At 51.2% G+C, this 13710-nt stretch overlaps 1 protein-coding gene across 5 annotated transcripts in view; it reads right to left on the bottom strand.

Moving 5' to 3' along the window:
- SLC39A14 (solute carrier family 39 member 14) overlaps positions 1-8401 on the bottom strand; it is a 28278-nt gene extending 19877 nt beyond the window's left edge. The window contains exon 1 of one of the 5 annotated variants that reach the window (XM_084615220.1): positions 8313-8401. The gene's annotated coding sequence lies outside the window, so the exon portion shown is untranslated. Of the gene's footprint in view, positions 1-5347; positions 5548-8312 lie in introns of those variants that run through there. The other 4 variants (XM_084615223.1, XM_084615221.1, XM_084615224.1 and 1 more) reach the window with 4 other exon arrangements.
- Between the last annotated feature and the right edge of the window lie 5309 nt (positions 8402-13710).

Here is a 13710-nt window from a genome sequence, read left to right as displayed (position 1 = left end):
TACAGCACCCAGCACAGAACAGATCATTAAGCCTCCATATAAATCCACAAGGCTGAGAAACGGAAGACACTTGCCCGGACACAGCATGCACGGGGCTTCTTGCTGCAGTCCAGGGACGAGGCTATGGCTTGCAATTCTGATGAGCACTGCTGAGCTGGACTGTTTCCACGGGAGGGGAAAGTTGTGTCTCTGGGATACAGGAACATTGACATATTGTGCTGCTGAGACCTTATCAGGGAAAAAACCTTGGGTGCCAGGGAATGTTTGACTAGCTCTCCAGGAAGGTCAGCTGCACACTTCAGTATGGTTTAGGTTCTTAGCTTAGACCTTGCCAGATTTCTCCCCAGATCTCAGGCCACGTGCTGCTGAAGCAGACTTTGGTACAGGAGTAGCAGCACATCCCACAGTGGTGCCCACTATCTTAGCAAGTGGGGTATCTTAGCCACTAAGCCTAAGGAAAAGCTGCTCCGAGTCCCTGCTGTGGACATAGTTATTTTCAGGACTCTGGGCTTCCATAAACTACTTCAACTGCCCAAGAGAAGGGTGGTGAAGTGGACAAGATGCTAGCCTAGGACTCCAAATATCTAGGTTCAATTCCCAGCTCTGGCACAGATGTCCTGTGTGACCCTGGGCAAGGCACTTAGCCTCTCTGTGCATCACTTCCTCATCTGATAACAGCACACCCCTGCTACACATGGGTGTTGTGAGAATAAGTGCACTGAAGTTTGACACACTCTGATATTTTGACACAGACAGACGACCGCAAGGCTCAGGGGTGGATAATTCACTATGAGGTCTTGGAGGTGGTTTGTATTCAGCTCAGGCTGGTAGGAACTCAAAGTTGCTCCCTCCTGGCAGCTGTTTAGTGCTCTTTGTGAAATGAGTCTGTGGGGAAAGATCAGAGAGTGAGAAGGCCAAGCATGGAATGGGCCAGGGGGACTGATCTCCCTTCCCCTCCCCTCGTGGTGCCTACTCTGGCTATGGGTGGGATGCAGGTGCACCATGCCCACTGCCTGAACGGCGTCATACGAGCAGCGCATTCACTTTAAGACACGGACTTTTGTTGCTCTGATAACACACCACACACACACACACACACACTCTCCCTCATCTATGACCTAGAGCGGAATTCGGGCTGTGCTCCCGTTCACTCGGGCCACAGCCATATTCAAAACAAACCTTTGCTGATGTGTTACAGACTTTGGTCTCCTCTAGAAGTTGACATAAGGCATTTTTGGACTCCACTCAACCAAATGTTCTGAAAATAAGTCTGGCTCATTGGCCAGAGCCATATTTGGACTGGCAAGGCCTCTCCTGACGGGTCTGCCCTGCAAGAAGCAGTCCTCCCAGCCCCTCACATTGACCAGGGCTGGGCGGGAGAAGCAGAGGATCTGTTGTTGTCACCAATTCAAGGCTAATCAGAGCAAACCAAACTCAGGCGCTCAACACTGTTATTAGGCCACATCCAATGCTTTCTTATTAAAAAGGGATCGACATTCTCAGAGTCTCAAGAGCTTACTGCAACTTTGAAATCTTTGTTTTTTAAAAAGCACCAGGAACTCCTTGAGAAGGAATTGGCCAGAGAGGTTTCAGCAAGGGCTTGGGGGGGGGGGATGGGAGGGGGATGCTTTGCCGATTTAACCCCTCCCCTCCCAAATCTGGAGAAAGGCAATGCATCTGGAAGCAGTGCAGCGCACATTTCGGGATGTGCTAGGGACACAAGTGCTTCCGCCAGTCTCCCTGAAGACTCTGCAGTACCCACCCCTTGCTCCCACCCCGTCTCAGAGCTCCTTGCTGCTTTAAAGAACTGGGGACAAGGCCTGGTAAAGATCTGCAGCACGTAGACAGGCAACTGAGGTTAAAGGTGCAGCCCAGCCTGACCACATACTCACCCTTGGGAGGATGGAGTGTGACACAGCTGCAACCCCCCCTGTCTTTTTAAATGGGGTTGGCAGCTAGGTGAGAAGGGAAGAATAGCCTCAGGTTTCTTGTCTCCTCCTTCCCAGCACTCAGTTTACCAGCTACTTCCGTCCCCCAAATCCATAGAACAAAGAAATTGTCAGAGCCAGCCACACCAATGATCCAAATGCACAGTGCCACAATTACAAGAGGGTAAAACCCTGCAATAACCTGCCCATAGGAATTTTCTTTTTGACAACCAACCCTTAGTGGCTAGCTCGTACCCTGAGGTGTGAAGGTTTACACCCCTTACACATTTCTATCCTAGCTACTTCTACCCTGCATCTGAAGAAGTGGGGTTTTTACCCACGAAAGCTTATGGCCAAATAAATCCGTTAGTCTTTAAGGTGTCACCGGACTCCTTCTTGTTTTTATCCTAGCTACTGTCACTGCAGACGATATCCTTATGCACAGAGATGTCTAATCCTTAAACACTTCCTCTCTGAGCTGCCCACAATGACACCCAGGTTTGTTTCCCTGAAGGGTGTTCTCACCAATCAACACATAGAAGTAATTCAAGTTGTTGCTTCCAGCATACCTGCAGTGAATTTCATTTGATTCCATGTGGTTAGGTCCCTCTGAAGCGCCTCATAATCCTTTAGTTCTAGCTAACCCACAAATGTTTGTCTCCACTGTCCAACCCCCTTTCCCAGATTAAATATATTTGAACAGCTCCAGGCCAAAATATACAGCCTATTAACCTCCTGCCTTGCTCAAAACTGACCACGTAAGTCATCTGCTCAGTAAATACAGTATGTGCATTATACTACCTGGAGAAGAAATTTTAAACTAACACCACACACAGACAAAAAAAACCTTCCCAGAAGTCTGAGCTGCTGGAATTCATGGAAACTATGAGTATGTCACTAAGATCACACCACTCCCAAGTTTCTCTCTGCCAGCTCTGTATCCTGAGGTGCAGGCGTGAAACAAGAATGATTATTCAATGCGGTAAAAGTTCCAGCACTGTTCTCGCATATGCCACCGCTTTACAGTTTAAAAGGACGCCTGCTAAGCAATGCATGTGGCGTGGGTCTTGTCTTGAGTGCTAACGGTGCTGTGTTTTTTACCTTAGGGTGGTTAATACGTGTGAGCTGTCCCAAGGTAAAAAACACAACACACACCAAGCACATAAACCGTCAGGAAACCCCACCCCACCCCGCAGCTGACCTCTGGAAAAATTTACCTCACAGTAAAACCAAAGTGCCTGGTCTTCTTTGTGAAAGAACATACCCCATAACCACTGCAAGAGTGGAGCACAACAATGCAAGAGCAGCCAGAGAGAGACCCGTCACAGTACATGACGAGGGTTTACATGGGCCTCAATGGCAAAGGAGAATTGGTGACAGGATTCAGTCTCACTCTGAAGTTGGCAGTTCAAAACCAGACCACGCTGTTCGAGTTCAAAACTCGTTCCCCCGACACCTGTTCAGTGGCTGACCTGGAAAGATCTGGTGGACTGGTGTCAGTTTCACAAGTCACTGCCGTGTGCCTGCTGGCAATCTTGGAAGAGACCAAGGATGGAATGGGCCATGGGGAGCAAGCTCCTCGCTTCCCTAAAGGAAGTGCCTCCCAAGTGGGGCTGAAACCCATTGGCAGTGGATGGTGAGCCACATGCTGTGCCTGCCCTGGGGATAGTTCACTTTCCAGGGATGGCAAGCCAACATATTTCACTAGCACTGCAGGAATTACAAAGGGTTAGATCTCCAGGAGCTCAGTCTGAACTTCATTGGCACTGGGGAGCAGGGTGTTTTTTCTGCATTTCTTTTAAAGGTTCAGAAGCTTCTCCAGCTAGCAAAGGCATTCTCAGTGGATAGCGTACTGGGATCACAGATCGGATCTAATCGCAAAGAGATTCCCCATCACACCCTCATGGCGCCTCTTGCCTTTGTCAGCATTTCCTAGATCATGACTACACAACGTGTAGCTCTCAGAATGTTACAACCCCCCAGTCAGAAGAACCCCATGTTGCTTTGCAGCCATTTTTGCTGCACTGGGAGACCGCAGAAGTTTCTTCTAAGGGACCCTTTCAGATTGGCAACAGCATCCCTGCTGCATGCAGGACACGTGGTACAGAGCATGCAGGAATAGTGAGGACACAGCATGCAGGAAGAGTTCTATAGTGCAGATCCTGCGTGTCGCTAGACATCTACTCCCATGCTGCTGCTGAGTGAAAGGTGCTAAAGAAACGCATGGAGGATGTCTTTCAAGATTTATTTCCCTATGCTTGGAGGGATCAAGCCCTACCTGTCCCCTATTCACGACTTAATTTGTTTGGAGCCCCCGGTGTCGTTTAGAGAAGAGGCAGGACAGGATAGAGGGCCTTCTCGGAAGGAAAGGCAACGAAAGCCTGAGAACAGGGGGGACTAACAGTACAGGGCAATAACCTGGAAAGAAAAGAAGCTGCGGGTCTGGAGCACTCCTTTCTGAACGGAGGAGGAATTTCCAGGGCTTGCTGGAAACAGGAGCAGTCCAGCTGCCTGTGTGCAATGGTTACAAGAGACACCTCACACAACTCGCAGTAAACCACCACCTCCCCCCCTTTCTCACACATTCAGAAATCCCCTGCTAGATTGGCTGGCATCCTGCCTGTTCCATCTCATGAATTCTCCACCTCCACCACAGACTGACCTTCTGAGGTATCCTCTGTTTGATTCAACACCAGTTAGCCTCTCTGTCAGCTCACCGAGCCCTCTGACCAGGAACATTCTTGATAAAACTGTGAAGTCCACCGCGTTTTCATTTGAGAAGAGATTTGCCGCATTACTTTTAAACAGAGGGGATGGGAGGCCTGAGTCCCAATCAGGGCAGATCTAGCTCCCAAGCACCCATTGATGGCTCAGCCCCAACACCTGGAAAATGACACAGTCAAAAGCAGCGCAGGGCCGACGTTTGACCTACTTGGAATCGAAGAGAACAATATTTCGTCCTTGTCTCTCTCCCCACCTTTGGCTCCGCTGCTATCAAAGCCCAGGATGTTTGAATGTCAGGAGGAAACACAGTGAGTAGAGGACTGAAAACCAGGATCCTGTGAATTAGTCATTACTCCCATCTTACAGAGCAGGAAAATGACCTGCCCAAGGGAAACAATGAGTCGGGAGCAGAGCTAGGGGTAGACCCTAGTCCTTAAAGTGTATCTAATTCTTTGAATGGGCAACGGAAATGCAAAGTATTACACATTATTGTGATGCTTGAGCACAAGCCTGGAAGTAACATGTTAATTTCAGCTAGAGGGAGAACCAATGTTTCCCAGGGCAAGACGACACCCTGGTGTGAGAAAGTTATTATTGTCAAGCATGTGTATTGTTTGTTCAAACACACACAAACTAGGAGGAGTTAAGAGCATATGGTGGTGTAAGCATCATGCTCCCTTCCCCTTCCTGCTCACCAGTAATGTGCTACCCGTCAGCTTACAATCCTCTGACAAAGGCCCTGGGATGTCTCAGCATCACGCCTCTTCATAACCCACGCCACATTCCAGAAACGGCACAAGACACTTGCTGTGTCAACATGAACGGCATTTGAAACCTCCAGCAGAGGGGACAGGAGAAGTCACTGCAGCTTTTACTGAAAAAAGGTCAAAAGGGCATATTTTCCATATGCCTAACCACTCCCTTCATGCTTTAAGCTAAGACTTCTCCAGACTATTCGAGCCCTTCAACACTGATGTTTTCAACCCCACTTCTCCTCCCAGAGCGTGGCCGGAAAGGGAAGCATAATGCTAACACTGGTACCACAGCAAGGATGCATTCCCCTCTCCTCTCTCGCTACAGGCATGTTTCTCAACCCTCTAAAGCACATTCTCTCCCCGCATTTTTGCTCACTGCAACCATAAAGGAGTGTGCAATACGCCACAATCTTACACCACATGCACAACAGGCCAACAGTGCAAGCAGAAACAACTCCACTAACTTCACCAGAATTGTGTCTGCTCACACCAGTACCGCATTTGGCCTTGTAACGGTATCCCTGTTACCACCTACTGGGAATAGGCATGCCCATCTAAACAGTTCTTGGCTGTCTAAATCTGGCCCACGTGCCTTCTCTTTCAAAATGGAGAGTCCTATGTGGCATGGGATGGTGTGTCTCAGTCCAGTTCCCCTTAGGCAGGTGTCCAGACAGCAAAAATCATTGCCACCAGGGGCAATAATTAACCCTCTTGTTGGCAGTCTCCCCACAGAAGGCAAGGACTGAATGGCATACCAGCTGCCCTTTGCCTTGTGTATTGCTTTTCATCTACAGATATCACAGCAATTCACAAACAAGGGAGGAGAGCAGATTAAAAATCATGTTTAAAGAAAAAAACAAAACAAATAAGAAGTCCACACTACTAGTAACACCCTAGTAATTTGAACTGAGGGACCTGTGAAAGCGAAACTGACCTCACAGCATTTATGCTATTAGTTGGTCTTCTGCATTTCCCCCAGCTCAGGGAGAGATGAGGGATTAGCCAGTTTCACTTCTATTTCTAACCCTTTTTCCCATTCTCCAGCCTCAGCCCAATGCCACAAGGGCCAAGTGGCAAGGCAGGGAAAGTTGTGACACAGAAACTTTTGAACACAAAGGAAGGGTCTGCGTGATTAAAAAATTTCTACCAATAGGCTGTGCAGATTCCACCCACCGGCTCTCAATCCACCTGCGAAGTAACCCTATCTCCTTTTGTGATAGGCAGAGAGTAAGTGACTCACACAAGCCCAAAGAGGGAGTCAATAGCAGGACCACGACAGAACCCAAGAGTTCTGAGCCTCTGCCTCCCTCCCAGAGCTGTGAGTAGCACATGTGCTGTATGTGAGGACTGCAGTCCTGGCCAACAATTACAGCATTACCTGGAGCTAGGGTACCTTCTGGGATAAGAAGAGACGAGCAGCCCCTCCAGTGCAATATCTGGCTTCTAGCAGCATCTACTCCTCTGGGGGGAATTTATTCCTGGCACCCATTAGGCGTAAGTGCACACTGTGACCAGCCCACCAGTTTCTCTGCTCTCCCAAAGCGTGTACCTGCCTGCCCTGCAGTGCCCCTTTAGGCAAATGAATGTCCACAAATTACCTCTGCTCCCTACATGCCCCCCGCCCAGGCCTTAATATCAGCTCTCCCCCAAGCCCGCTGTCTTTGTTACACCCTCTCAAAGATGCCACTACCTCTTCCACTCCCCCTTCCCCACCCCCAACAAAGACTTTCTTTCCCCCTCCCCTGGCTTCTCTTCACCCTCTACCTACCCAGTGCCCTTCAGTGCTCAGCTCCCTGCTGTCATACCCCAAGATACTCCATAGCCATGGCCTTCTCCGCTTGCCCCACAGGCAGACCCACCCGCTCACAGCCACACTGATACCGCCGAATTCCTAGTGCCCTCAGCACCTGCCCTGGTATCACTCCAGTGCCTTGGGACCCAGAGCCAATGCCCACCACAGCAACCGGGCACGAGCATCCCAACTCTGCTGTACCATCACACCCAGCTCACACATCCCCCTCGGCCAACCCCCAGCTCTCCTGGAGCCTAAACCCCGCACACTCACCCACAGGCCCTAGGGCCCCACCCTGCGCTGCTGGCCAGGACCTGCAGATCCTCAGATGCCGCCCCCCCACCCCAGCCCCCCCTAGTGCCCTGACCCCCCCTACCCAGCCCCATTGCCCTGACCCCCCACAATGCCCTGACCCCCCCCGGGCCAGCCCTCCCTCGTGCTCTTACCCCCCCCCCGGGCCAGCCTTCCCTCGTGCCCTTACCCCCCCCCGGGCCAGCCCCCCCAGTGCCCGGACACCCCCCCCTAGTGCCCGGACCCTCCCCAGCCCCCCCTAGTGCTCTGACCCCCCCCCTAGTTCCCTGACCACCCCTCGGCCCAGCCCCCCCGAGCCCTGACTCTCCCCCCACCCAGCCCAGCCCCCACAGTGCCCTGACCCCCCCAGGCCCAGCCCGGGCCAGCCCTCCCTCGTGCTCTTACCCCCCCCCGGGCCAGTCCCCCCAGTGCCCGGACCCCCCCCCTAGTGCCCGGACACCCCCCAACCCCCCCTAGTGCTCTGACCCCCCCCTAGTTCCCTGACCACCCCTCGGCCCAGCCCCCCCGAGCCCTGACTCTCCCCCCACCCAGCCCAGCCCCCACAGTGCCCTGACCCCCCCAGGCGCAGCCCTCCCTCGTGCTCTTACCCCCCCCTCGGGCCAGCCCCCCCTAGTGCCCAGACACCCCCCCCGGCCCAGTCCCCCCTAGTGCTCTGACCCCCCCCTCGGCCGAGCCCCCCCTAGTTCCCTGACCCCCCCACTCGGCCCAGCCCCCCCGTGCCCTGACTCTCCCCCCACCGCCCTGATCCCCCCCTCGGCCCCTAGTGCCCTGACTCGCCCCCCCCAGCCACGCGGCCCTGACCTCACCGCCCGAGCTGCTCCCCCGCAGCGCTGTCCGCTCGGCCCCGAGCCCGGCCTGTCCCCAGCTCCCCACGGGCCCGCGCAGGCTGCACGCTACTGGCGGCGCACGCTACGTAGCAGGGGGTGAGCTGGGCGGCCCCGCCTCCTGCACACAGCCATTCGCCACTGGCCCGCGTCGATTAGCATAGCCACGCCCCTGCTGGCTCCGCGCCACGCCCATTCGGAAGCCAGGAGCACCACGTGGCGCGGGTGGGGAGGCCTCTCTCCTGGGCCGCAGTGGCGGTGGAAGGGGGAGGGGAAGGTGCTGGGGTGAGGGGTGGTCGGTAGGGGGAGCCCCTCGTTTTGTTCTGCGTTTATACAGCGCCCAGCACAGTGAGCTCCTGGTTCCTGCCTGGGGCTGCTAGGCGCTTCTGCACTACCACTAATAAATAAGGGGTAGGTGGAGGAGGGAAGCTGTGCATTCAAACTGTGATCTACACTTGCACATCTGCCTGTGCGTCTGCGTGTGTACGCACCCGTACGCACCCCGCCCCAGGAATGCAGGGCTCTGCAGTTCTCCCCTGCAGAGTGGGGCATGATTGGAATCACAGGCTCAGGGTGGATGACAACATAACAACAGGGTGCATGACAAGAGCATAAATAATAAATGAATACAAATGACCCTTTGCCCTGCTCTAGCCCCTTCCCTGTGAGGCCTTCACAGCTCTTTACAAACCCTAATGAATTCAGTTACAGTCCCATGGAGCAAGGCGGCCTCATCCACGATTTGGACAGAGAGAAACTAAGGGATGAGACTGGCCCAAGGTCACACACAAGTCAAGGGCAGAGACAGGAAACAAGCATCCGGGTTCCCAGACCTGCACGTTAACCAAAAGAACATCCACCTCCCCACCCTTGGTGTCATGCTCAAGCACTGGCCTTTTCATCCCCATCTGCAACAATAACCGGCTTTTCTGTAGCGTTTTTCACCCACAGACCTGGTAGCACTTTACAAAGGAGGTCCCCCTTTTGCAGATGGGGAAACTGAAGCACAGCAAACTGATTTACCCAAGGTCATCGCGCAGGCCTGTGGCAGAGCTGGGCATGGAATTCAGATCTCCTGAGGCCCCGTCTGAGGCTCTATCCTCTGAGTCTAGCATCTCTTCCTCTTGACATCTCTTTGGCATGACAGAACCAGCGCTGATAGTGACAAACCAAAACCTTCGCCTACCTGCTTGTCTGTCCCTGGAAGTCAGATAGAACGTGACCGGGTCAACAGCCTTTCGGTCATAAGCCTGGCTGGTCACTTACAGCAAATGAGCACAGAGCAATCCTATTTAAGAGGTTTAGAAACCCTTCTGTTATGTGCAGCCCCCGTCCCATTCCCCAAATTATACTGTAATTATACTGTTGTAAATTACACAGCAGTGACACAGCAACTCTGTCATTTCAGCGTTTAGAGGGATGGGTCAAGCTTAACCAACCCCTTTGATAATGGAAAACAGGGTCTTTGAGAAACCAGAGATAATAAATCTTCTGTTCTTTATAACCAGCCTCGTGGGTATCGGTCTTTGTCTCATTAAATGTGGCTGGTATGTGGAGAAATATCGAGGTGATGGCAGCGGCTAAGACTTCTATTTACATATTGTGAAAACAAAGGAAAGGAGAGGACACAGTATCCGTGGGCCTGATACCAAGTCGGCACACCACACATGGGCTGGAGCCAACTGTTGAACTATAGCCAGCCGAGAGTACTCTGGAAGAATTCTCAGCCAGGGCACTAGCCATGTCAGTTGTGAGGGAAAAGGCCATTAAATGCCTGTCTTTCTGGCAGCCTTTCCTCTTGCCCCTCTAGCCTCATCCCTAGTTACATTTCTAGAGCATTTTAAGAAGTGTTTCGAGGAGACTCACTGCAGCTAGTTGGGGGCCGAGATACAGCAGCAGTTTCAACAGGGCACAATAATAGTACGAAACAGCTTAGGCAAGACAGCAAAGAACACCGTGTCCAGCTGAAATGCTGGCAGAATTTTGGGAGGCAGAAAACAGTTAATCAAGCTACCTAGAAGGCGTCAAGGACTCAGGATTAATAAACCCACACTCTTGCAGGTGTGCCATGCGATTTTTAATGATCACAAGTTGTCAAGTTGCACTAACCCAGGAACTTATCCTTGCAACAAAGCCCGTTGCCAATTGTGCCCACATATCTATTCAGGGGACACCATCACAGGGCCTAATAACATCAGCCACACTATCAGAGGCTCGTTCACCTGCACATCCACCAATGTGATATATGCCATCATGTGCCAGCAATGCCCCTCTGCCATATACATTGGTCAAACTGGACAGTCTCTACGTAAAAGAATAAATGGACACAAATCAGATGTCAAGAATTATAACATTCATAAACCAGTCGGAGAACACTTCAATCTCTCTGGTCATGCAATCACAGACATGAAGGTCGCTATCTTAAAACAAAAAAACTTCAAATCCAGACTCCAGCGAGAAACTGCTGAATTGGAATTCATTTGCAAATTGGATACTATTAATTTAGGCTTAAATAGAGACTGGGAGTGGCTAAGTCATTATGCAAGGTAGCCTGTTTCCTCTTGTTTTTTCCTACCCCCTCCCCCAGATGTTCTGGTTTAACTTGGATTTAAACTTGAAGAGTGGTCAGTTTGGATGAGCTATTACCAGCAGGAGAGTGAGTTTGTGTGTGTATGGGGGTAGGGGGGATGTGAGAAAACCTGGATTTGTGCAGGAAATAGCCCAACTTGATTGTCATGCACATTGTGTAAAGAGTTGTCACTGTGGATGGGCTAACTCCAGCAGGAGAGTGAATTTGTGGGGGGGTGGGGGGGTTGAGGGTGAGAAAACCTGGATTTGTGCTGGAAATGGCCCACCTGATGATCACTTTAGATAAGCTATTACCAGCAGGACAGTGGGGTGGGAGGAGGTATTGTTTCATATTCTCTGTGTATATATAAAGCCTGCTGCAGTTTCCACGATATGCATCTGAGGAAGTGAGCTGTAGCTCACGAAAGCTTATGCTCTAATAAATTGGTTAGTCTCTAAGGTGCTACAAGTCCTCCTTTTCTTTTTGCGAATACAGACTAACACGGCTGTTACTCTGAAAGTTGTCAAGGCGTCCGTTTGAAGCCTCATTAAATAGAAAGTATCTTCAGCAGCCTGGCTCCCTGTAGCCCCACAGAGGGACATGCTCAACAGGAACGAGGGCTATTAAAGAACAAGTGGAACTTTCCAGAACAACCATTGAAGGGTTCATCTTCACCACAGAGTTACTACTATTGAGTCAATTTCGAGAGAACACAACTGGCCATGTTGCAAAAGAGCAGTTGAGTTCCATGTGCTTCCAGTAATACCCTGCACCCACACTGACACTGCACCCAACTGTGGGAAATGCAAAGATTTTAGGGGATGCAGGCCATGGTTCGTAGTGCCCCAGCAAACCGCACTGTTGCAGGGTGTCTTCTGCAGGGTATAGGGGATAGAATGTGTCTGTCCTTTTGGGGATTGCGGGTAGAACTGGGATAAGCCTGAGGAAATCCCACAATTCAATGTAAATAATTCCAGGTTGTCTCCAGATCTTGTGCTCTCATCTTGTGTTGTAGGGTATGCCACAGCACAAAGATGCCATGCGACAATCGCATCCAAAGGTCATTAGGGGAATTGTGTGGGTTAAAGCACTCTGCTTTGTCTGGACTGTTAGACCTTTCCAATATTCCCGTATGTTGCAGAGTAGCTATGCTTCTCCAGGCCATGTGGTCCCTATGAGCCGTGATGCTTCCTAGGGGAACAGTGCAAGGTAGGAGAAGAAAAATAGGTACGGAGTGTGGAGTTTGGTCTGAATTCTGGACAGGGACAGAAGCCTGGGTAGCTGCTTCTTGGGACAGGGCAGCAGGGCTAGTCTGAGGCTCCCGCACCAGGGAGTTGCTAAGGGACAGTTTGCATAGAGCACCGGGGCATGTTTTGTAAATTAGCAAATCATACTAAGAAAATTCCTGACTCCACATCACCAATTTCTGTTCCAAATGGAAAGGCTGGCCCCCAAGCTCTGCTACCGCTCAGCAAGGCCCCCCCCCCTACTTTGGACCCAGCCAGAAGTGCGGCCCTGGAGCAGGTGTAGGATTACACATGGGAGTTGCTAATGGGATCAAAGGGCCTGAACAGTAAGAAATGGGATCTGGGACCCATGAATAGTTTATAAGCTACCCATTCTCCTTCTACGCCTCTTCTGGCAGTACCAGAGAGAACCACAGCCTTCCCCAGCGACAGCATCCCTTCCGCTGCTGGAAGGAGGAAACAAGCTGCTGCAGGCAGAAACCAGAGGTGGCTGTTTTCTACTTCACGATTCTCTTTCCCATCGCTCCTCACCCTTTGTTATCTGCTGCGGTACCCTTTGTACGAGCATCCCACAGAGTATCAAGCGTAAATAACAAAGCAGTTACAGTACAGCAGTGGCTCTCAACCTTTCCAGTCTACTGTACCCCTTTCAGGAGGCTGATTTATCTTGTGTACCCCTAAGTTTCACCTCACTTAAAAACAGCACACTTGCTTACTATCTCATTTTTACCTTATGATGGTAAAAAATCAACTGGAATATAAATATCGTATTTACATTTCAGCGTACAGCATACAGAGCAGTATAAACAAGTCATTGTCTGCACAAAATTTGAGTTGGTACGGACTTCGCTAGGGCTTTTTGGGTAGCCTGTTGTAAAACTAGGCAAATATCCAGATGAGCTGACGTACCCACCTGGAAGAGCTCTGCGTTCCCGCAGGGGCACACGGACCCCTGGTTGAGAACCACTGCACTACAGTACTAGATTTCTGATTCCTAACCTAAGAGTCGGTCACTTATCCCAACTTATTAGCTTACAGAGCAAACTCCTGGCCTTGGAGGCAGAAGGCCCAGTTGCTGTCTAGCTTGAAGCTGAAAAGACAGCGTTTTTCCCAGGCTCCAGGGATAGGGGCTTAACCCAGTCCCGGGAAAGGACACAGCAGGCCTTGTCCCCTTAAAGCAGCAATTAAGACGGTTTATAAAAAGAAGTCTGTTATTAGGCCAGCAGCCCTGGGAACTGAGATCATTATAAATACTTGGAAACCACAGGGATGGGGGCCAGGGAGGTATCTAGAGACAGAGGATGTGGAGCAGGTAATGTCAGAGGGGGCAGATGTGAGTAGACGGTACGGGTGTCCCCCTATTAGCCAGGCCATGCACAGCAGGCCAGGGGACTCCTAATGTTGTTACCTGCACAGGCTAAGGCAGCCCCTCTGAACAAAAGCTACAGGGAAGACAAAAGCCATGGGCCAGGCCTCCTCTAACTCTTTCCAAAGGAAATTGTGCTCTTTCCCCACCTGTATGGTCATTTATCTGCTAGCACCTCACAGTGGGCTAGCTC

Source organism: Lepidochelys olivacea (genome assembly GCF_965140295.1).
Source record: "Lepidochelys olivacea isolate rLepOli2 genome assembly, chromosome: 26".
In the NCBI taxonomy this organism is placed as follows: Eukaryota; Metazoa; Chordata; order Testudines; family Cheloniidae; genus Lepidochelys; species Lepidochelys olivacea.
Note: the sequence above shows the minus strand (reverse complement) of the source record. Positions and strands in the feature narration are given on the sequence as shown.